Source organism: Myxine glutinosa, chromosome 9 (assembly GCF_964187855.1).
Source record: "Myxine glutinosa chromosome 9, kmMyxGlut1.1, whole genome shotgun sequence".
In the NCBI taxonomy this organism is placed as follows: Eukaryota; Metazoa; Chordata; class Myxini; order Myxiniformes; family Myxinidae; genus Myxine; species Myxine glutinosa.
This window is the reverse complement of record NC_136269.1, coordinates 148349668-148372940: the sequence shown is the minus strand read 5'-3', so window position 1 is coordinate 148372940 and position 23273 is coordinate 148349668.

Here is a 23273-nt window from a genome sequence, read left to right as displayed (position 1 = left end):
CCAAAAGTACTGAACAGAAAAAATTGAGACATGGCTCATTGTAAAGAACTCTCCATGGGGAATAAAATATGTTAATGATGACGTCATCAGTCACGTGGTCGGCCGCCATCTTGGAAAAACGGTAAAACGTTGCGCCACTATATCTCCAAAAGTGCTGAACAGAAAAAATTGAGACATGGCTCATTGTAAAGAACTCTCCATGGGGAATAAAATATGTTAATGATGACGTCATATGTCACGTGGTCGGCCGCCATCTTGGAAAAACGGCAAAACTTTGCACCACTATATCTCCAAAAGTGCTGAACAGAAAAAATTGAGACATGGATCATTGTAAAGAACTCTCCATGGGGAATAAAATATGTTAATGATGACGTCATCAGTCACGTGGTCAGCCGCCATCTTGGAAAAACGGCAAAACTTTGCACCACCATATCTCCAAAAGTGCTGAACAGAAAAAATTGAGACATGGCTCATTGTAAAGAACTCTCCATGGGGAATAAAATATGTTAATGATGACGTCATATGTCACGTGGTCGGCCGCCATCTTGGAAAAACGGCAAAACTTTGCACCACTATATCTCCAAAAGTGCTGAACAGAAAAAATTGAGACATGGATTATTGTAAAGAACTCTCCATGGGGAATAAAATATGTTAATGATGACGTCATCAGTCACGTGGTCAGCCGCCATCTTGGAAAAACGGCAAAACTTTGCACCACCATATCTCCAAAAGTGCTGAACAGAAAAAATTGAGACATGGCTCATTGTAAAGAACTCTCCATGCGGAATACAACATGTTAATGATGATGTCATCGGTCATGTGGTCCGGCCGCCATCTTGGAAAAACCGAAAAACTTTGCACCTCCAGTGCTGAATAGAAAAAAGGAGACATGGCTCATTGGAAAGAACTCTCCATGGGGAATAAAACATGTTAATGATGACGTCATCGGTCACGTGGTTCGGCCGCCATATTTGTCCTAAATGGCCGACAAAAAAGTAAATTCCGGCAAGTCCTCGGTCTCTGACCGATTTTTCATCTGTCTGTTTGTCTGTCTGTCTGTCTGTCTGTTTGCAGCACTGCGTCTACACTGTTGCACGTAGAATCGCCAAACTTTGCACACATATTGGTCTTGCCCTGGAATAGACTGTGCCCAATTGATGACGTCATCGGTGACGTGGTTCGGCCGCCATCTTGGAAAAACCGAAAAACTTTGCACCTCTATATCTCCGAAAGTACTGAACAGAAAAAATTGAGACATGGCTCATTGTAAAGAACTCTCCATGGGGAATAAAATATGTAAATGATGACGTCATCAGTCACGTGGTTCGGTCGCCATCTTGGAAAAACGGCAAAACGTTGCGCCACTATATCTCCAAAAGTGCTGAACAGAAAAAATTGAGACATGGCTCATTGTAAAGAACTCTCCATGGGGAATAAAATATGTTAATGATGACGTCATATGTCACGTGGTCGGCCGCCATCTTGGAAAAACGGCAAAACTTTGCACCACTATATCTCCAAAAGTGCTGAACAGAAAAAATTGAGACATGGCTCATTGTAAAGAACTCTCCATGGGGAATAAAATATGTTAATGATGACGTCATAGGTCACGTGGTTCGGCCGCCATCTTGGAAAAACCGAAAAACGTTGCGCCACTATATCGCCAAAAGTGCTGAACAGAAAAAATTGAGACATGGCTCATTGTAAAGAACTCTCCATGTGGAATAAAATATGTTAATGATGACATCATCGGTCACGTGGTTCGGCCGCCATATTTGTCCTAAATGGCCGTTAAAAAAGTACATTCCGGCAAGTCCTCGGTCTCTGACCGATTTTTCATCTGTCTGTCTGTTTGCAGCACTGCGTCTACACCGTTGCACGGAGAATCGCCAAACTTTGCACACATATTCGTCTTGGCCTGGAGTAGACTGTGCCCAATTTATGACGTCATCGGTCACGTGTTTCGGCCGCCATCTTGGAAAAACCGAAAAAATTTGCACCTCCATATCTCCGGAAGTGCTGAATAGAAAAAATTGAGACATGGCTCATTGTGAAGAATTCACCATGGGGAATAAAATATGTTAATGATGTCGTCGTCAGTCACGTGGTTCGGCCGCCATCTTGGAAAAACCGAAAAAATTTGCACCGCTATATCTCCAAAAGTACTGAACAGAAAAAATTGAGACATGGCTCATTGTAAAGAACTCTCCATGGGGAATAAAATGTGTTAATGATGATGTCATCAGTCACGTGGTCGGCCGCCATCTTGGAAAAACAGCAAAACTTTGCACCACCATATCTCCAAAAGTGCTGAACAGAAACAATTGAGACATGGCTCATTGTAAAGAACTCTCCATGGGGAATAAAATATGTTAATGATGACGTCATATGTCACGTGGTTCGGCCGCCATCTTGGAAAAACCGAAAAACTTTGCACCGCTATATCTCCGAAAGTACTGATCAGAAAAAATTGAGACATGGCTCATTGTAAAGAACTCTCCATGGGGAATGAAATGTGTTAATGGTGACGTCATCAGTCACGTGGTTCGGCCGTCATATTTGTCCTAAATGTCCGATAAAAAAGTACATACCGGCAAGTCCTCGGTCTCTGACCGATTTTTCATCTGTCTGTCTGTTTGTCTGTCTGTCTGTCTGTTTGCAGCACTGCATCTACACCGTTGCACGGAGAATCGCCAAACTTTGCACACATATTGGTCTTGCCCTGGAATAGACTGTGCCCAATTGATGACGTCATCGGTGACGTGGTTCGGCCGCCATCTTGGAAAAACCGAAAAATTTTGCACCTCTATATCTCCGAAAGTACTGTACAGAAAAAATTGAGACATGGCTCAATGAAAAGAACTCTCCATGGGGAATAAAATATGTTAATGATGACGTCATATGTCACGTGGTCGGCCGCCATCTTGGAAAAACGGCAAAACTTTGCACTACTATATCTCCAAAAGTGCTGAACAGAAAAAATTGAGACATGGCTCATTGTAAAGCACTCTCCATGGGGAATAAAATATGTTAATGATGATGTCATCAGTCACGTGGTCGTCCGCCATCTTGGAAAAACGGCAAAACTTTGCACTACTATATCTCCAAAAGTGCTGAACAGAAAAAATTGAGACATGGCTCATTGTAAAGCACTCTCCATGGGGAATAAAACATGTTAATGATGACGTCATCAGTCACGTGGTTCGGCCGCCATCTTGGAAAAACCGAAAAACTTTGCACCTCTATATCTCCGAAAGTACTGAACAGAAAAAATTGAGACATGGCTCATTGTAAAGAACTCTCCATGGGGAATAAAATATGTTAATGATGACGTCATATGTCACGTGGTCGGCCGCCATCTTGGAAAAACGGCAAAACTTTGCACTACTATATCTCCAAAAGTGCTGAACAGAAAAAATTGAGACATGGCTCATTGTAAAGAACTCCATGGGGAATAAAATATGTTAATGATGACGTCATATGTCACGTGGTCGGCCGCCATCTTGGAAAAACGGCAAAACTTTGCACCACTATATCTCCAAAAGTGCTGAACAGAAAAAATTGAGACATGGCTCGTTGTAAAGAACTCTCCATGGGGAATAAAATATGTTAATGATGACGTCATATGTCACGTGGTTCGGCCGCCATCTTGGGAAAAAATTGCACCTCCATATCTGAAAGTGCTGAATAGAAAAAATTGAGACATGGCTCGTTGTAAAGAACTCTCCATGGGGAATAAAATATGTTAATGATGACATCATCGGTCACGTGTTTCGGCCGCCATATTTGTCCTAAATGGCCGATAAAAAAGTACATTCCGGCAAGTCCTCGGTCTCTGACCGATTTTTCATCTGTCTGTTTGTCTGTCTGTCTGTCTGTTTGCAGCACTGCGTCTACACCGTTGCACGTAGAATCGCCAAACTTTGCACAAATATTGGTCTTGCCCTGAAATAGACTGTGCCCAATTGATGACGTCATCGGTGACGTGGTTCGGCCGCCATCTTGGAAAAACCGAAAAACTTTGCACCTCTATATCTCCGAAAGTACTGAACAGAAAAAATTGAGACATGGCTCATTGTAAAGAACTCTCCATGGGGAATAAAATATGTTAATGATGATGTCATAGGTTCCTCCATTATGACGTCATAATTCGCCAAGTACAAAACTTCATCCGATCAAGATGAAATTTCTTGAGCATCATCAAGGAATAAATTAGTTTAGAAAACAAGTAATGATGACTTCATCGGTCACGTGGTTTGGCCGCCATATTTGTCCTAAATGGCCGATAAAAAAGTACATTCCGGCAAGTCCTCGGTCTCTGACCGATTTTTCATCTGTTTGTCTGTTTGTCTGTTTGTCTGTTTGTCTGTTTGTCTGTCTGTCTGTTTGCAGCACTGCGTCTACACCGTTGCACGTAGAATCGCCAAACTTTGCACACATATTGGTCTTGCCCTGGAATAGACTGTGCCCAATTGATGACGTCATCGGTGACGTGGTTCGGCCGCCATCTTGGAAAAACCGAAAAACTTTGCACCTCTATATCTCTGAAAGTACTGAACAGAAAAAATTGAGACATGGCTCATTGTAAAGAACTCTCCATGGGGAATAAAATATGTTACTGATGACGTCATCAGTCACGTGGTCGGCCACCATCTTGGAAAAACAGCAAAACTTTGCACCACTATATCTCCAAAAGTGCTGAACAGAAAAAATTGAGACATGGCTCATTGTAAAGAACTCTCCATGGGGAATAAAATATGTTAATGATGACGTCATATGTCACGTGGTCGGCCGCCATCTTGGAAAAACGGCAAAACTTTGCACCACTATATCTCCAAAAGTGCTGAACAGATAAAATTGAGACATGGCTCATTGGAAAGAACTCTCCATGGGGAATAAAATATGTTAATGATGACGTCATATGTCACGTGGTTCGGCCGCCATCTTTGAAAAAATTTGCACCTCCATATCTCTGAAAGTGCTGAATAGAAAAAATTGAGACATGGCTCATTGAAAAGAACTCTCCATGGGGAATAAAATAAGTTAATGATGACGTCATTTATCACGTGTTTCGGCCGCCATATTTGTCCTAAATGGCCGACAAAAAAGTACACTCCAGCAAGTCCTCGGTCTCTGACCGATTTTTCATCTGTCTGTCTGTCTGTCTGTCTGTTTGTCTGTCTGTCTGTTTGCAGCACTGCGTCTACACTGTTGCACGTAGAATCGCCAAACTTTGCACACATATTGGTCTTGCCCTGGAATAGACTGTGCCCAATTGATGACGTCATCGGTGACGTGGTTCGGCCGCCATCTTGGAAAAACCGAAAAATTTTGCACCTCTATATCTCCGAAAGTACTGAACAGAAAAAATTGAGACATGGCTCATTGTAAAGAACTCTCCATGGGGAATAAAATATGTAAATGATGACGTCATCAGTCACGTGGTTCGGTCGCCATCTTGGAAAAACGGCAAAACGTTGCGCCACTATATCTCCAAAAGTGCTGAACAGAAAAAATTGAGACATGGCTCATTGTAAAGAACTCTCCATGGGGAATAAAATATGTTAATGATGACGTCATATGTCACGTGGTCGGCCGCCATCTTGGAAAAACGGCAAAACTTTGCACCACTATATCTCCAAAAGTGCTGAACAGAAAAAATTGAGACATGGCTCATTGTAAAGAACTCTCCATGGGGAATAAAATATGTTAATGATGACGTCATAGGTCACGTGGTTCGGCCGCCATCTTGGAAAAACCGAAAAACGTTGCGCCACTATATCGCCAAAAGTGCTGAACAGAAAAAATTGAGACATGGCTCATTGTAAAGAACTCTCCATGTGGAATAAAATATGTTAATGATGACATCATCGGTCACGTGGTTCGGCCGCCATATTTGTCCTAAATGGCCGTTAAAAAAGTACATTCCGGCAAGTCCTCGGTCTCTGACCGATTTTTCATCTGTCTGTCTGTTTGCAGCACTGCGTCTACACCGTTGCACGGAGAATCGCCAAACTTTGCACACATATTCGTCTTGGCCTGGAGTAGACTGTGCCCAATTTATGACGTCATCGGTCACGTGTTTCGGCCGCCATCTTGGAAAAACCGAAAAAATTTGCACCTCCATATCTCCGGAAGTGCTGAATAGAAAAAATTGAGACATGGCTCATTGTGAAGAATTCACCATGGGGAATAAAATATGTTAATGATGTCGTCGTCAGTCACGTGGTTCGGCCGCCATCTTGGAAAAACCGAAAAAATTTGCACCGCTATATCTCCAAAAGTACTGAACAGAAAAAATTGAGACATGGCTCATTGTAAAGAACTCTCCATGGGGAATAAAATGTGTTAATGATGATGTCATCAGTCACGTGGTCGGCCGCCATCTTGGAAAAACAGCAAAACTTTGCACCACCATATCTCCAAAAGTGCTGAACAGAAACAATTGAGACATGGCTCATTGTAAAGAACTCTCCATGGGGAATAAAATATGTTAATGATGACGTCATATGTCACGTGGTTCGGCCGCCATCTTGGAAAAACCGAAAAACTTTGCACCGCTATATCTCCGAAAGTACTGATCAGAAAAAATTGAGACATGGCTCATTGTAAAGAACTCTCCATGGGGAATGAAATGTGTTAATGGTGACGTCATCAGTCACGTGGTTCGGCCGCCATATTTGTCCTAAATGTCCGATAAAAAAGTACATACCGGCAAGTCCTCGGTCTCTGACCGATTTTTCATCTGTCTGTCTGTTTGTCTGTCTGTCTGTCTGTTTGCAGCACTGCGTCTACACCGTTGCACAGAGAATCGCCAAACTTTGCACACATATTGGTCTTGCCCTGGAATAGACTGTGCCCAATTGATGACGTCATCGGTGACGTGGTTCGGCCGCCATCTTGGAAAAACCGAAAAATTTTGCACCTCTATATCTCCGAAAGTACTGTACAGAAAAAATTGAGACATGGCTCAATGAAAAGAACTCTCCATGGGGAATAAAATATGTTAATGATGACGTCATATGTCACGTGGTCGGCCGCCATCTTGGAAAAACGGCAAAACTTTGCACTACTATATCTCCAAAAGTGCTGAACAGAAAAAATTGAGACATGGCTCATTGTAAAGCACTCTCCATGGGGAATAAAATATGTTAATGATGATGTCATCAGTCACGTGGTCGTCCGCCATCTTGGAAAAACGGCAAAACTTTGCACTACTATATCTCCAAAAGTGCTGAACAGAAAAAATTGAGACATGGCTCATTGTAAAGCACTCTCCATGGGGAATAAAACATGTTAATGATGACGTCATCAGTCACGTGGTTCGGCCGCCATCTTGGAAAAACCGAAAAACTTTGCACCTCTATATCTCCGAAAGTACTGAACAGAAAAAATTGAGACATGGCTCATTGTAAAGAACTCTCCATGGGGAATAAAATATGTTAATGATGACGTCATATGTCACGTGGTCGGCCGCCATCTTGGAAAAACGGCAAAACTTTGCACTACTATATCTCCAAAAGTGCTGAACAGAAAAAATTGAGACATGGCTCATTGTAAAGAACTCCATGGGGAATAAAATATGTTAATGATGACGTCATATGTCACGTGGTCGGCCGCCATCTTGGAAAAACGGCAAAACTTTGCACCACTATATCTCCAAAAGTGCTGAACAGAAAAAATTGAGACATGGCTCGTTGTAAAGAACTCTCCATGGGGAATAAAATATGTTAATGATGATGTCATATGTCACGTGGTTCGGCCGCCATCTTGGGAAAAAATTGCACCTCCATATCTGAAAGTGCTGAATAGAAAAAATTGAGACATGGCTCGTTGTAAAGAACTCTCCATGGGGAATAAAATATGTTAATGATGACATCATCGGTCACGTGTTTCGGCCGCCATATTTGTCCTAAATGGCCGATAAAAAAGTACATTCCGGCAAGTCCTCGGTCTCTGACCGATTTTTCATCTGTCTGTTTGTCTGTCTGTCTGTCTGTTTGCAGCACTGCGTCTACACCGTTGCACGTAGAATCGCCAAACTTTGCAAAAATATTGGTCTTGCCCTGAAATAGACTGTGCCCAATTGATGACGTCATCGGTGACGTGGTTCGGCCGCCATCTTGGAAAAACCGAAAAACTTTGCACCTCTATATCTCCGAAAGTACTGAACAGAAAAAATTGAGACATGGCTCATTGTAAAGAACTCTCCATGGGGAATAAAATATGTTAATGATGATGTCATAGGTTCCTCCATTATGACGTCATAATTCGCCAAGTACAAAACTTCATCCGATCAAGATGAAATTTCTTGAGCATCATCAAGGAATAAATTAGTTTAGAAAACAAGTAATGATGACTTCATCGGTCACGTGGTTTGGCCGCCATATTTGTCCTAAATGGCCGATAAAAAAGTACATTCCGGCAAGTCCTCGGTCTCTGACCGATTTTTCATCTGTTTGTCTGTTTGTCTGTTTGTTACTTGCCGGAAAAATTTTCCGGCAAGTATGTTGATCTGTTCGTTTGTTTGTCTGTCTGTCTGTTTGTCTGTCTGTTTGTCTGTCTGTTTGTCTGTTTGCAGCACTGCGTCTACACCGTTGCACGGAGAATCGCCAAACTTTGCACACATAATGGTCTTGCCCTCTAATATACTGTGCCTCAATGATGACGTCATCAGTGACGTGGTTCGGCCGCCATCTTGGAAAAACCGAATAAATTTGCACCTCTATATCTCCGAAAGTACTGAACAGAAAAAATTGAGACATGGCTCATTGTAAAGAACTCTCCATGGAGAATAAAATATGTTAATGATGACGTCATATGTCACGTGGTCGGCCGCCATCTTGGAAAAACGGCAAAAATTTGCACCACTATATCTCCAAAAGTGCTGAACAGAAAAAATTGAGACATGGCTCATTGTAAAGAACTCTCCATGGGGAATAAAATATGTAAATGATGACGTCATCAGTCACGTGGTTCGGTCGCCATCTTGGAAAAACGGCAAATCGTTGCGCCACTATATCTCCAAAAGTGCTGAACAGAAAAAATTGAGACATGGCTCATTGGAAAGAACTCTCCATGGGGAATAAAATATGTTAATGATGACGTCATATGTCACGTGGTCGGCCGCCATCTTGGAAAAACGGCAAAACTTTGCACCACTATATCTCCAAAAGTGCTGAACAGAATAATTGAGACATGGCTCATTGTAAAGAACTCTCCATGGGGAATAAAATATGTTAATGATGACGTCATCAGTCACGTGGTCGGCCGCCATCTTGGAAAAACGGCAAAACTTTGCACCACAAAATCTCCAAAAGTGCTGAACAGAAAAAATTGAGACATGGCTCATTGTAAAGAACTCTCCATGGGGAATAAAATATGTTAATGATGACGCCATCGGTCACGTGGTTCGGCCGCCATCTTGGAAAAATGGGAAAACTTTGCACCACTATATCTCCAAAAGTGCAGAATGGAAAAAATTGAGACATGGCTCATTGTAAAGAACTCTCAATGGGGAATAAAATATGTTAATGATGACGTCATATGTCACGTGGTTCGGCCGCCATCTTGGAAAAACCGAAAAATTGTGCACCTCCATATCTCTGAAAGTGCTGAATAGAAAAAATTGAGACATGGCTCATTGTAAAGAACTCTCCATGGGGAATAAAATATGTTAATGATGACATCATAGGTCACGTGGTTCGGCTGCCATCTTGGAAAAACCGAAAAACGTAGCACCTCCATATCTCCAAAAGTGCTGAATAGAAAAAGTTGAGACATGGCTCTTTGTGAAGAACTCTCCATGGGGAATAATATATGTTAATGATGACGTCATCTATCACGTGGTTCGGACGCCATATTTGTCTTAAATGGCCGATAAAAGAGTACATTCCGGCAAGTCCTCGGTCTCTGACCGATTTTTCATCTGTTTGTCTGTCTGTCTGTTTGCAGCACTGCGTCTACACCGTTGCACGTAGAATCGCCAAACTTTGCACACATATTGGTCTTGCCCTGGAATAGACTGTGCCCAATTGATGACGTCATCGGTGACGTGGTTCGGCCGCCATCTTGGAAAAACCGAAAAACTTTGCACCTCTATATCTCTGAAAGTACTGAACAGAAAAAATTGAGACATGGCTCATTGTAAAGAACTCTCCATGGGGAATAAAATATGTTACTGATGACGTCATCAGTCACGTGGTCGGCCACCATCTTGGAAAAACAGCAAAACTTTGCACCACTATATCTCCAAAAGTGCTGAACAGAAAAAATTGAGACATGGCTCATTGTAAAGAACTCTCCATGGGGAATAAAATATGTTAATGATGACGTCATATGTCACGTGGTCGGCCGCCATCTTGGAAAAACGGCAAAACTTTGCACCACTATATCTCCAAAAGTGCTGAACAGATAAAATTGAGACATGGCTCATTGGAAAGAACTCTCCATGGGGAATAAAATATGTTAATGATGACGTCATATGTCACGTGGTTCGGCCGCCATCTTGGAAAAAATTTGCACCTCCATATCTCTGAAAGTGCTGAATAGAAAAAATTGAGACATGGCTCATTGAAAAGAACTCTCCATGGGGAATAAAATAAGTTAATGATGACGTCATTTATCACGTGTTTCGGCCGCCATATTTGTCCTAAATGGCCGACAAAAAAGTACACTCCGGCAAGTCCTCGGTCTCTGACCGATTTTTCATTACTTGCCGGAAAAATTTTCCGGCAAGTATGTTGATCTGTTCGTTTGTTTGTCTGTCTGTCTGTTTGTCTGTCTGTTTGTCTGTCTGTTTGTCTGTTTGCAGCACTGCGTCTACACCGTTGCACGGAGAATCGCCAAACTTTGCACACATAATGGTCTTGCCCTCTAATATACTGTGCCTCAATGATGACGTCATCAGTGACGTGGTTCGGCCGCCATCTTGGAAAAACCGAATAAATTTGCACCTCTATATCTCCGAAAGTACTGAACAGAAAAAATTGAGACATGGCTCATTGTAAAGAACTCTCCATGGGGAATAAAATATGTTAATGATGACGTCATATGTCACGTGGTCGGCCGCCATCTTGGAAAAACGGCAAAAATTTGCACCACTATATCTCCAAAAGTGCTGAACAGAAAAAATTGAGACATGGCTCATTGTAAAGAACTCTCCATGGGGAATAAAATATGTAAATGATGACGTCATCAGTCACGTGGTTCGGTCGCCATCTTGGAAAAACGGCAAATCGTTGCGCCACTATATCTCCAAAAGTGCTGAACAGAAAAAATTGAGACATGGCTCATTGGAAAGAACTCTCCATGGGGAATAAAATATGTTAATGATGACGTCATATGTCACGTGGTCGGCCGCCATCTTGGAAAAACGGCAAAACTTTGCACCACTATATCTCCAAAAGTGCTGAACAGAATAATTGAGACATGGCTCATTGTAAAGAACTCTCCATGGGGAATAAAATATGTTAATGATGACGTCATCAGTCACGTGGTCGGCCGCCATCTTGGAAAAACGGCAAAACTTTGCACCACAAAATCTCCAAAAGTGCTGAACAGAAAAAATTGAGACATGGCTCATTGTAAAGAACTCTCCATGGGGAATAAAATATGTTAATGATGACGCCATCGGTCACGTGGTTCGGCCGCCATCTTGGAAAAATGGGAAAACTTTGCACCACTATATCTCCAAAAGTGCAGAATGGAAAAAATTGAGACATGGCTCATTGTAAAGAACTCTCAATGGGGAATAAAATATGTTAATGATGACGTCATATGTCACGTGGTTCGGCCGCCATCTTGGAAAAACCGAAAAATTGTGCACCTCCATATCTCTGAAAGTGCTGAATAGAAAAAATTGAGACATGGCTCATTGTAAAGAACTCTCCATGGGGAATAAAATATGTTAATGATGACATCATAGGTCACGTGGTTCGGCTGCCATCTTGGAAAAACCGAAAAACGTAGCACCTCCATATCTCCAAAAGTGCTGAATAGAAAAAGTTGAGACATGGCTCTTTGTGAAGAACTCTCCATGGGGAATAATATATGTTAATGATGACGTCATCTATCACGTGGTTCGGACGCCATATTTGTCTTAAATGGCCGATAAAAGAGTACATTCCGGCAAGTCCTCGGTCTCTGACCGATTTTTCATTTGTCTGTTTGTCTGTTTGTCTGTTTGTCTGTTTGCAGCACTGCGTCTACACCGTTGCACGGAGAATCGCCAAACTTTGCACACATATTGGTCTTGCCCTGGAATAGACTGTGCCCAATTGATGACGTCATCGGTGACGTGGTTCGGCCGCCATCTTGGAAAAACCGAAAAACTTTGCACCTCTATATCTCCGAAAGTACTGTACAGAAAAAATTGAGACATGGCTCATTGTAAAGAACGCTCCATGGGGAATAAAATATGTTTATGATGACGTCATATGTCACGTGGTCGGCCGCCATCTTGGAAAAACGGCAAAACTTTGCACCGCTATATCTCCAAAAGTGCTGAACAGAAAAAATTGAGACGTGGCTCATTGTAAAGAACTCTCCATGGGGAATAAAATATGTTAATGATGGCGTCATAGGTCACGTGGTTCGGCCGCCATCTTGGAAAAACCGAAAAACGTTGCACCTCCATATCTCCAAAAATGCTCAATATAAAAAATTGAGACATGGCTCATTGTAAAGAACTCTCCATGGGGAATAAAATATGTTCATGATGACATCATCGGTCACGTGGTTCGGCCGCCATATTTGTCCTAAATGGCCGATAAAAAAGTAAATTCCGGCAAGTCCTCGGTCTCTGCCCGATTTTTCATTACTTGCCGGAAAAAATTTTCCGGCAAGTATGTTGATCTGTTCGTTACTTGCCGGAAAAATTTTCCGGCAAGTATGTTGATCTGTTCGTTTGTTACTTGCCGGAAAAGATTCCGGCAAGTATGTTGATCTGTTCGTTTGTCTGTTTGTCTGTCTGTCTGTTTGTCTGTCTGTCTGTTTGCAGCACTGCGTCTACACCGTTGCACGGAGAATCGCCAAACTTTGCACACATATTGGTCTTGCCCTGGAATAGACTGTGCCCAATTGATGACGTCATCGGTGTCGTGGTTCGGCCGCCATCTTGGAAAAACCGAAAAAATTTGCACCGCTATATCTCTGAAAGTACTGAACAGAAAAAATTGAGACATGGCTCATTGTGAAGAACTCTCCATGGGGAATAAAATGTGTTAATGATGACGTCATCAGTCACGTGGTCGGCCGCCATCTTGGAAAAACGGCAAAGATTTGCACCACTATATCTCCAAAAGTGCTGAACAGAAAAAATTGAGACATGGCTCATTGTAAAGAACTCTCCATGGGGAATAAAATATGTTAATGATGACGTCATATGTCACGTGGTCGGCCGCCATCTTGGAAAAACGGAAAAACTTTGCTCCACGATATCTCCAAAAGTGCTGAACAGAAAAAATTGAGACATGGCTCATTGTAAAGAACTCTCCATGGGGAGTAAAACATGTTAATGATGACGTCATCAGTCACATGGTCGGCCGCCATCTTGGAAAAACGGCAAAACTGTTCACCACTATATCTCCAAAAGTGCTGAACAGAAAAAATTGAGACATGGCTCATTGTAAAGAACTCTCCATGGGGAATAAAATATGTTAATGATGACGTCATATATCACGTGGTCGGCCGCCATCTTGGAAAAACGGCAAAAATTTGCACCACTATATCTCCAAAAGTGCTGAACAGAAAAAATTGAGACATGGCTCATTGTAAAGAACTCTCCATGGGGAATAAAATATGTTAATGATGACGTCATCGGTCACGTGGTTCGGCCGCCATCTTTGAAAAACTTTGCACCTCGATATCTCCGGAAGTGCTGAATAGAAAAAATTGAGACATGGCTCATTGGAAAGAACTCTCCATGGGGAATAAAATATGTTAATGATGACGTCATCGGTCACGTGTTTCGGCCGCCATCTTGGAAAAACCGAAAAACGTTGCACCTCCATATCTCCGGAAGTGCTGAATAGAAAAAATTGAGACATGGCTCATTGGAAAGAACTCTCCATGGGGAATAAAATATGTTAATGATGATGTCATCAGTCACGTGCTTCGGCCGCCATTTTGGAAAAACTGCAAAACGTTGCACCACCATATCTCCAAAAGTGCTGAATAGAAAAAATTGAGACATGGCTCATTGTAAAGAACTCTCCATGGGGAATAAAATATGTTATTGATGACGTCATCGTTCACGTGTTTTGACCGCCATATTTGTCCAAAATGGCCGATAAAAAAGTACATTCCGGCAAGTCCTCGGTCTCTGACCGATTTTCTGTTTGTCTGTCTGTTTGCAGCACTGCGTCTACACCGTTGCACGTAGAATCGCCAAACTTTGCACACATATTGGTCTTGCCCTGGAATAGACTGTGCCCAATTGATGACGTCATCGGTGACGTGGTTCGGCCGCCATCTTGGAAAAACCGAAAAGCTTTGCACCTCTATATCTCCGAAAGTACTGAACAGAAAAAATTGAGACATGGCTCATTGTAAAGAACTCTCCATGGGGAATAAAATATGTAAATGATGACGTCATCAGTCACGTGGTTCAGTCGCCATCTTGGAAAAACGGCAAAACGTTGCGCCACTATATCTCCAAAAGTGCTGAACAGAAAAAATTGAGACATGGCTCATTGTAAAGAACTCTCGATGGGGAATAAAATATGTTAATGATGACATCATCAGTCACGTGGTCGGCCGCCATCTTGGAAAAACGGCAAAACTTTGCACCACGAAATCTCCAAAAGTGCTGATCAGAAAAAATTGAGACATGGCTCATTGTAAAGAACTCTCCATGGGGAATAAAATTTGTTAATGATGACGTCATATGTCAGGTGGTTCGGCCGCCATCTTGGAAAAACCGAAAAATTTTGCACCTCCATATCTCTGAATGTGCTGAATAGAAAAAATTGAGACATGGCTCATTGTAAAGAACTCTCCATGGGGAATAAAATATGTTAATGATGATGCCATCGGTCACGTGGTCGGCCGCCATCTTGGAAAAACGGCAAAACTTTGCACCACTATATCTCCAAAAGTGCTGAACAGAAAAAATTGAGACATGGCTCATTGTAAAGAACTCTCCATGGGGAATAAAATATGTTAATGATGACGTCACCAGTCACGTGGTTCGGCCGCCATCTTGGAAAAACCGAAAAACTTTGCACCTCCATATCTCCGAAAGTACTGAATAGAAAAAATTGAGACATGGCTCATTGTAAAGAACTCTCCATGGGGAATAAAATATGTTAATGATGATATCATCGGTCACGTGGTCGACCGCCATCTTGGAAAAACCGAAAAACTTAGCACCTCTATGTGTCCAAAAGTGCTGAATAGAAAAAATTGAGACATGGCTCATTGTAAAGAATCCTCCATGGGGAATAAAATATGTTAATGATGACGTCATCGGTCACGTGGTTCAGCCGCCATCTTGGAAAAACCAAAAAACCTTGCACCTCGATATCTCCAAAAGTGCTGAATAGAAAAAATTGAGACATGGCTCATTGTAAAGAACTCTCCATGGGGAATAAAATATGTTAATGATGACGTCATAGGTGCCTCCCTTATGACGTCATAATTACATTTAACTCTGTCTGCAATATAACAGATGTTCTCAGCTTCATCAGTCGTAATTTCTTTGTAATCGTTGATCCAAACACCACTCATTTTGGTATTTAACTAAAAACAAGTCACATCCAGGAATCAAGATCGACCTGACAAAGAACAATACTAGAGATACTTTCTGACCAGTTTCAGCCATTCTAGAATGTCATTGAACTTTCAACTGAGTCGATTGAATGTTATGAAGGCTGTGTCCACTAGCACTGAGGAGAAAATCAAAGGTTGTGAAGAGTAAGATCACACAAGTGCATTATATGCAAGATGAGATACTATCTTTAATACAGATGCTCAGAACACATGTGCACAACATACTACTCTGTACCAGAGATGTGAAATGTGATATTGAGTGTATGTCAAAACCATATTCTGATTCCCACCGAACTAAAATCACCATGCTGGACGTGTAAAATGTAAATCACATGATGTAAAATCACAAATGATGTAAAATCACACTCATTTTCAGGTATTTTAACAAAGGGTAGTCAACATTGTACAACACTAATCAAGTCACATACAGTATAGTATCACACCAGAGGTCATTGGTGTTCCAAGATTCAGATGACGAGATCATTCACTGGTCATGATTGACACCATTGGGTTTAGCAGTTCTAGAGAATTTGATATAGCTTCTGATGAAGAAGTGTATCCAATTTGAAGTGTTGCTGTTCATGTATTTTGAACTCATCTTTCCAGAGACAACCATTCAACCTTTATTGGATCACATACAGATTGATAGACTTGTGACTGTCTCACTGGAGGAAGTTCACATGTATCAATATTTAATTACTGATGTTAATTACAATCAGGTAAATATTTGATAATGTAGCTCTGTCTGGGCTAAGATATGTAATGTACTGTTTGAAATCATAGTATGCTGTCATATATGTCATGCTTGCGGAGAATATCTGCTATAACAACTTACAACGACATCAATTATGTCTCATGAACCATTCATGTACAGTCTGTGGTGACAAAAGTCATGTCATGATCAGAATAGTACGTATCATGCACGTCCATGTGAACTTGTTCCGGTTCATTTTTATTGAAATATATGTGATCTATCATTGTACCTCTATCTGTTGTTGCCTGGTTAATACATTGTTTGAATCCATAGCGTTGCATGAGCTTTGTCAACTCTGTTTGTCTTTCGTTTGTCAAATCATCATTGAAGTCACCAAGTATGATTGTTGGCACATGTAACGGCATCAAATCAAGAAGACTACTTAGTTGTAGCAAGAAGGTTTTCATTGGGAATGATGGTTTCCTATAAACTACAGCAACAACAAAACGTGATTTCTGCGTTTCTAAAACTATCGCTTTTGACTCCAATCCTTTCACAGATATCAGTTCTAGTTCTTTAGGTTGCAGATCAGTCAGTGCACATATCATCACTCCGTGCAAATTACCATGATCATGCATGCTTGGAATATTTTGTCTGAAAACTGTATATCCATATTTCTCAGCAAATTCATCAACATTATGATCATCTGTCAGATAGGTTTCAGTGAAACACATAACATCTGTTTCAGCTAAAATTTGATTTTCTCTATGACTCATCAGGTCTGCTAATTTCTCTAGGAAATAATGGATATTTAAGTGACCCACTGTTATCCAGTCAGGTTTGTGCAAGGTCAAAAGATTTAACTCTTCCATTGACAATGTATTAACACGCATTTCATTAATTTCATGTTCCAATTTATCATTAGCTTTTATTCCAGCTGAATCAAAGTCAAGTATATGCAAACCAAGCAGAGTCTTCACTCGACTGAATGCCACATATGCTTGTCCTTTTCCAAATCGTTTTGCACCCTTCATGCTGACAACAATTTCATCCACTGTGAGACCCTGACACTTATGAATTGTTACTGCCCAAGCCAGTGTAAGCGGGAATTGTCTTCTGGAGATTTGCGCTGCCTTCCTGTTTCCTTTTTCAAATTTCCCTTCGTGTCTTTTGATTGGAACTGCATTGGGATATCGGTCTTTCCACTGACTTCCAGAAATAGCACTTGTACCTACATTTTCGTTGTCAAATTTCACCAGAACTATAGCAACTCCTTTGTTTGTATTTTCTATGATACTTTCAACAGTTCCAATTACACCATTAACAAGTCCATCTCCAGTATCCACATTATATGTGAGCATCACTCGTGCACCAATTGCCAAAATGAGAGTCGTATGAAGACCAGCAGTTTCAGAACGTTTCTGTGAAGTTGGTATTCTTTCCAAATTTAGTTGTCCTGTGCTGTCCGTTTTGTCATCTGATGCATGAATGTAAATACGCTGTTTAGGACTTGGTGCAAGTTTCTCCAATTTTGCCATATTCCTGTCATCAACATCACAGTTGAATGCAAATACGTGGAGTACATCGTGTGGGTAATTTGGATCATCTAAACTGATTTCTCTAGATTTCAATACATCCAGATCTCTATTTGTACATTTCCCAACTCTAACACGGCAAAGCAATTCTGCAAATGCACAGTCATCTTTCTGACGCATAACTTCATCCAACTCATGTATTTTGAACTCTTCTTTCCAGAGACAACCATTCAACCTTTCGACTGGATCACGTACAGGTTGATATATTTGTGACTGTCTCACTGGAGGAAGTTGATACAAATCTCCAACTGCAAGAATACACACATTACCAAAATATATTGAATCTCCAGTAACTCCTTTAATTTCCTCTAGACGCTTGTGGATGTTCAACAACATATCTGATCCAACCATGGAAATTTCATCAATGATAACCAAGTGCAGATGTTCCAGCTTGGATCGTAGAGAATTCAGTTTCTCAAATGACAGATGGTCACCTTCTTTCCCATACTTAGTTGTTCGGAGAAGCAGCGCTGAGTGAACGGTCATTCCTCCAATATTAAATGCAGCAACTCCTGTAGGAGCAGTCAACAACACCGTGACATCTGTTGGTTTTATCCCACCTGACAGTGCTAACAACTTTCTAGTGTCTGAATGTATCAGTTTTATCACATGACTTTTTCCAACACCACCAGGACCACTCAAGAAAAGTCTGTATGGTTTTACAGTTTTACCCTGTTTCATTGCTATTACTGCAGCTTTGCACCACTGTCTGTGATAAAAAACGATCTCTGACTGTTTCACATTGAGTCTACGAATCATTTTTCGATATTCTGAGGGTGACATAAGCTCTCGGTCAGCTTCAGCTTGATAACGTGCTACAAGTTCTGATGTCTGGATACATTTTGGCGATTCAATCATGTTGGCATTTGCATCAAGATCTTCCTGGTCAATATCCCTCTCCACATCAATGTCTTCATTTATATCTTGCAAATTGTTATGCTCAGCACCGGGTGCAATGTTTGCCCATGCGTGTTCTGGTGGTCCATATTCTGCATGATCATGCATAGCTTGATCGATTAGTTCCAAATTTTGTGTGAATTTTGCCTCATTTTCACATATGGCATCGGCAATGGCAAAATAATGAGAAGCATAATCAGGAAAGCCTGCAGTCAGATCAACATCCTCATTTCTCCATGGTAAATATAGCATCAGTTTTGCTCGATAGAAGTTACTGGAGTCTTTTTCAAAACTAAACTTTCTAAATCGAATTACTGCTTCACATCGACGTTTATGCATTGTTCCTTTGCCATCTTTCAACTTGATGTACTTCGGGAGTCTATCTCTGTCAGCTAATCCTGCCTGTTCTTGATCCATTTCTAATACCACAGGAACACTGTCATCTATCTCTTCACCTCTGTCACAATGACTAACCGTATAATTGGCAGCAAAATCAGCAAGGCACAGGTTTTCCAATATGTTAGGTCTTGAAGCATATCTTATGATGATGTTACTTTGGAATATATCCTCATCTCCATCATCCAGATCATCAAGCTCTTTTTGTGGTTTCAGCACAGCTGATCGTTCTGTTTTTGCATCAGTATTGACAAACAACACCTGTCTACTGAATTTCTTCATTGGCATTGACAAAATTCGATACACAGCTTCTTGTGCACTTACTTCACGATGGTTCAAGAATACTGATCCCACACGTCTCAACATTGTTTTGATGTCCTGATCTTTGTATTCTTTGCACACTTGTTTCAATAGCTCTCCTATACCTTTTTCATTCTTGGTCATGTAAGCAGCTACATACATAACACATGCATATGCATCAACAATGAACTGGATATCAATGTTTGCTTGCCATGCTTTCAATACAGTAGGATTGTATGGATTAATATTAACTTCAGAAGGGTTTCTCCTCAGCAGTATATGTTTGCCTTTCTCAGAAACTGGCAACGCATTTGCATAAAGTTCTTCTGGTACATTCGCCATATCCAACAGTTTTGTCATACTAACATTCTTTGGGGTACTTTCATCGGACAATACCTCTTTCACTTTGCTGAGAACACACTTGGCACTTTCCTTGACCAGTTTTGAATTTTGTTCATCTGGTTCTCTGGCAATGATAGTTCTTGAACTCGGTGGTTTTGGGTATTTGAATCGACAACAACCCTTTTTTCTACAGTAAGACGAGTGACTATGGACTTGCAACCTTTCAACTAATGTGTGTAGCACAGGATCATCATCTGGCAGAGCACAAGATACATGTTTGTCCATGAAAGATGCAACAGCTTCATCAGATGCAACATCTAATTTTGGTGCATTTTTTACCCAAAGTAATGTGTGAGCATGAGGAGATCCACGAGCTTGAAATTCTATACGGATTACATAGTCAACAATCTCACCTAGTGGATGAGCATTCGATTTCAGTACATCTCTGAACAAAAGCTCTAATCTGTATTGAAACTGGCGTGCAGCAGTGACAGGGTTTGATCTCAACCACATTGATCTATCTGCAAATGACATAATTTTCACATCATCGTCACTCAGTATTGTACCATACTGTCGAGCTATTGGTTGAATTACATCAGGCCATTGCATGTCGGCAGCAGATACTGTGAAAAACCATGTAGGATTACCTACTTGTCGAACCATGGCGAGTACATCATAAAATACAGTTTGAAAGTAGGCCTGTGTCCCTCTAACATTCTTCAGGATTCTATATGCATGGTCAGATTGTATAAGTCTACTCATGTGTTCAACACTTTTCACCATACCAGCTGTGAGTCTTTTGCCACGAAAGTGTTTGCCACTAGCTCTACGAAACATGAAGTGATTGATATCACTCTGAACTTGTTTGCTTTCAGTAGCATATTGTGCACTAAGGAGATATTCAATTGATTTCGCAAATCGTCCATCTACATCAAGTAGTCGTTGGTTGAAGTATTTTCGTGGAGTTAAATGAATTGGTCGATCAGTTGTCAGTGCATTTGATCCATCTGGATATTTATCTGGATGTGACAATTCCTCAAAATTAGGATCACTCAGAAGTGGCATTGGCTTCTCGTTATCTCCTGGTGCAACACTTATCAATTTGTTTACTAATTCTGGATTTTCATTCATCATGCTGGTTTCATATGGCAAGCCGCAAACTTTAGAAGCTTCTTCAAAAGCATGCTCATCTTCAGCAACTAGTTCCTCATCAGAGTCATCACTTTCTGTGTTTTCCTTAGTCACAGTTGTCTCTCCATCACACGTTTCAGTCTCCAAAGATGATGCCACTCTACTCGTGTCAGACATATTAACATGTTTTTCAAGCACTTCGTCATTTGACAAGGATACACTTGTACCATCGCATACAGAGTATGGCTCAAACACAACATAGTGAGATTGACCAATCAATCCAACATGAAATTCCTTATCACTGTGATATCTGGAACATACAGTGTGCATGGTAGAGCTTGACGTTGCATGAACATAAACAGTGAATGAAAACATATCTGCCAGTGCCTGTAGTGTTACGTGGTCTCCCCATTGATTTCCATATTGAACTTCATCAATGTACCTTATCCATTGCAACTCTCTTTGTGTTTCGATATCCTGTATTTCCCTGATAGCTCTATCATGTTCCGTTGGTTGCTCAGTATCAGCATTAGACAAATTTTCTGTTGCTATCCTGGCTGATATAAAGTCACGATAATTCTCAGCATTTGTGCTCATGAAATCAGCAACTTGTTCACGCAACAAAGCTGGGTTACATGTAGTCACTCCTAGCCTGTCAAGGTGGTAACAAACAGAATAGAACATACAATTGCCATCACGTGGAACGTCAACAATATTCATCCTGTTTTTCCTAGCTAAGACATTCAACTTTGCATAGTCTGTCTGACAATGTTGTGGCAGATCTGACATTGATACATCAATCACAAATGTTGGTTGCTTTTCTTCTGAACAGCCCTGTGCTACACTTTCTGAACTATGGTCAGTAGAGCCAGGTGTTGATTGTGTTTCACACGAACTTTGTTTTCGTTTCTTCAAGCTAGGATCATCACAGCTAATTGCTTGCCAAAGCTCAACGTCATCATGTGCAGCATCACAGGCCCAGTTTTCATTGATTTCAATATTTGTGTAATGAGGGTTGTCTAACTTTAACCTGCGCAAAGCATTCAAAACTCTATCAGCATGTACATAATCATACATATAATGAGAGGAATGTTTCAGACTCCGTTTCAACTTCATGGGCACTATCTGTGATTCAGATGGCAATCGTGGGAACAGTTTACAAACAGCATCTAACTTTGATGGCACGTTAACTGCAGGACCATGTATACCATGTTGTTTTCCTCTTGGTAAACCAACCATTTTCATGAATGGGATTCTTTGCGATATCAATCTTAGTTCCAGCGCATTTAGGTCTTTCAGTTCACGTGGCTGTTGTTGTAGCGACAAGTTATTAGCCTTTGATTGTGCAGGCATTTTTCCTGTCTTCAGAGTCAAATCACATGTTCTACATATCCACTCTTGGCCATCATGCGACTTTAATCTATATGAAAGTACATCATTGAGCAAACTGCTGGAACACTTCTTGTATCTATCTTCATTCAAGTGTATAACTGTCATTCTGTACATTAAACGGTGACATGAACAACATATATAATTTGCAGAATCCTTAACATTTTTCAAAAACTCTGAAATCACTGTTTCATTTTCTGGGATTATGTTAATCTTCACTTCTCTAATGATTCTCATTGATTTTTTCACATTTTCCTGTCTCTGTTTTCTATTCTCTGGTGTTTCGTTTTCCCTTGATTCTGTATGTTTCTCTTGATCTGTGTTCTGCCTCAGGTTTCTCTTCTCTGGTGTTTCATTCTCACGAATGTGTTGCATTGAACTTTTCACTGTTCTCTGTCTTTTAACTCTCTTCTCTGTTGTTTCGTTTTCCCTTGATTCTGTATGTTTCTCTTGATCTGTGTTCTGCCTCAGTTTTCTCTTCTCTGTTGTTTCGTTTTCCCTTGATTCTGTATGTTTCTCTTGATCTGTGTTCTGCCTCAGTTTTGTCTTTTCTGTTGTTTCGTTTTCCCTTGATTCTGTATGTTTCTCTTGATCTGTGTTCTGCCTCAGTTTTCTCTTCTCTGGTGTTTCATTCTCACGAATGTGTTGCATTGAACTTTTCACTGTTCTCTGTCTTTTAACTCTCTTCTCTGTTGTTTCATTTTCCCTTGATTCTGTATGTTTCTCTTGATCTGTGTTCTGCCTCAGTTTTCTCTTCT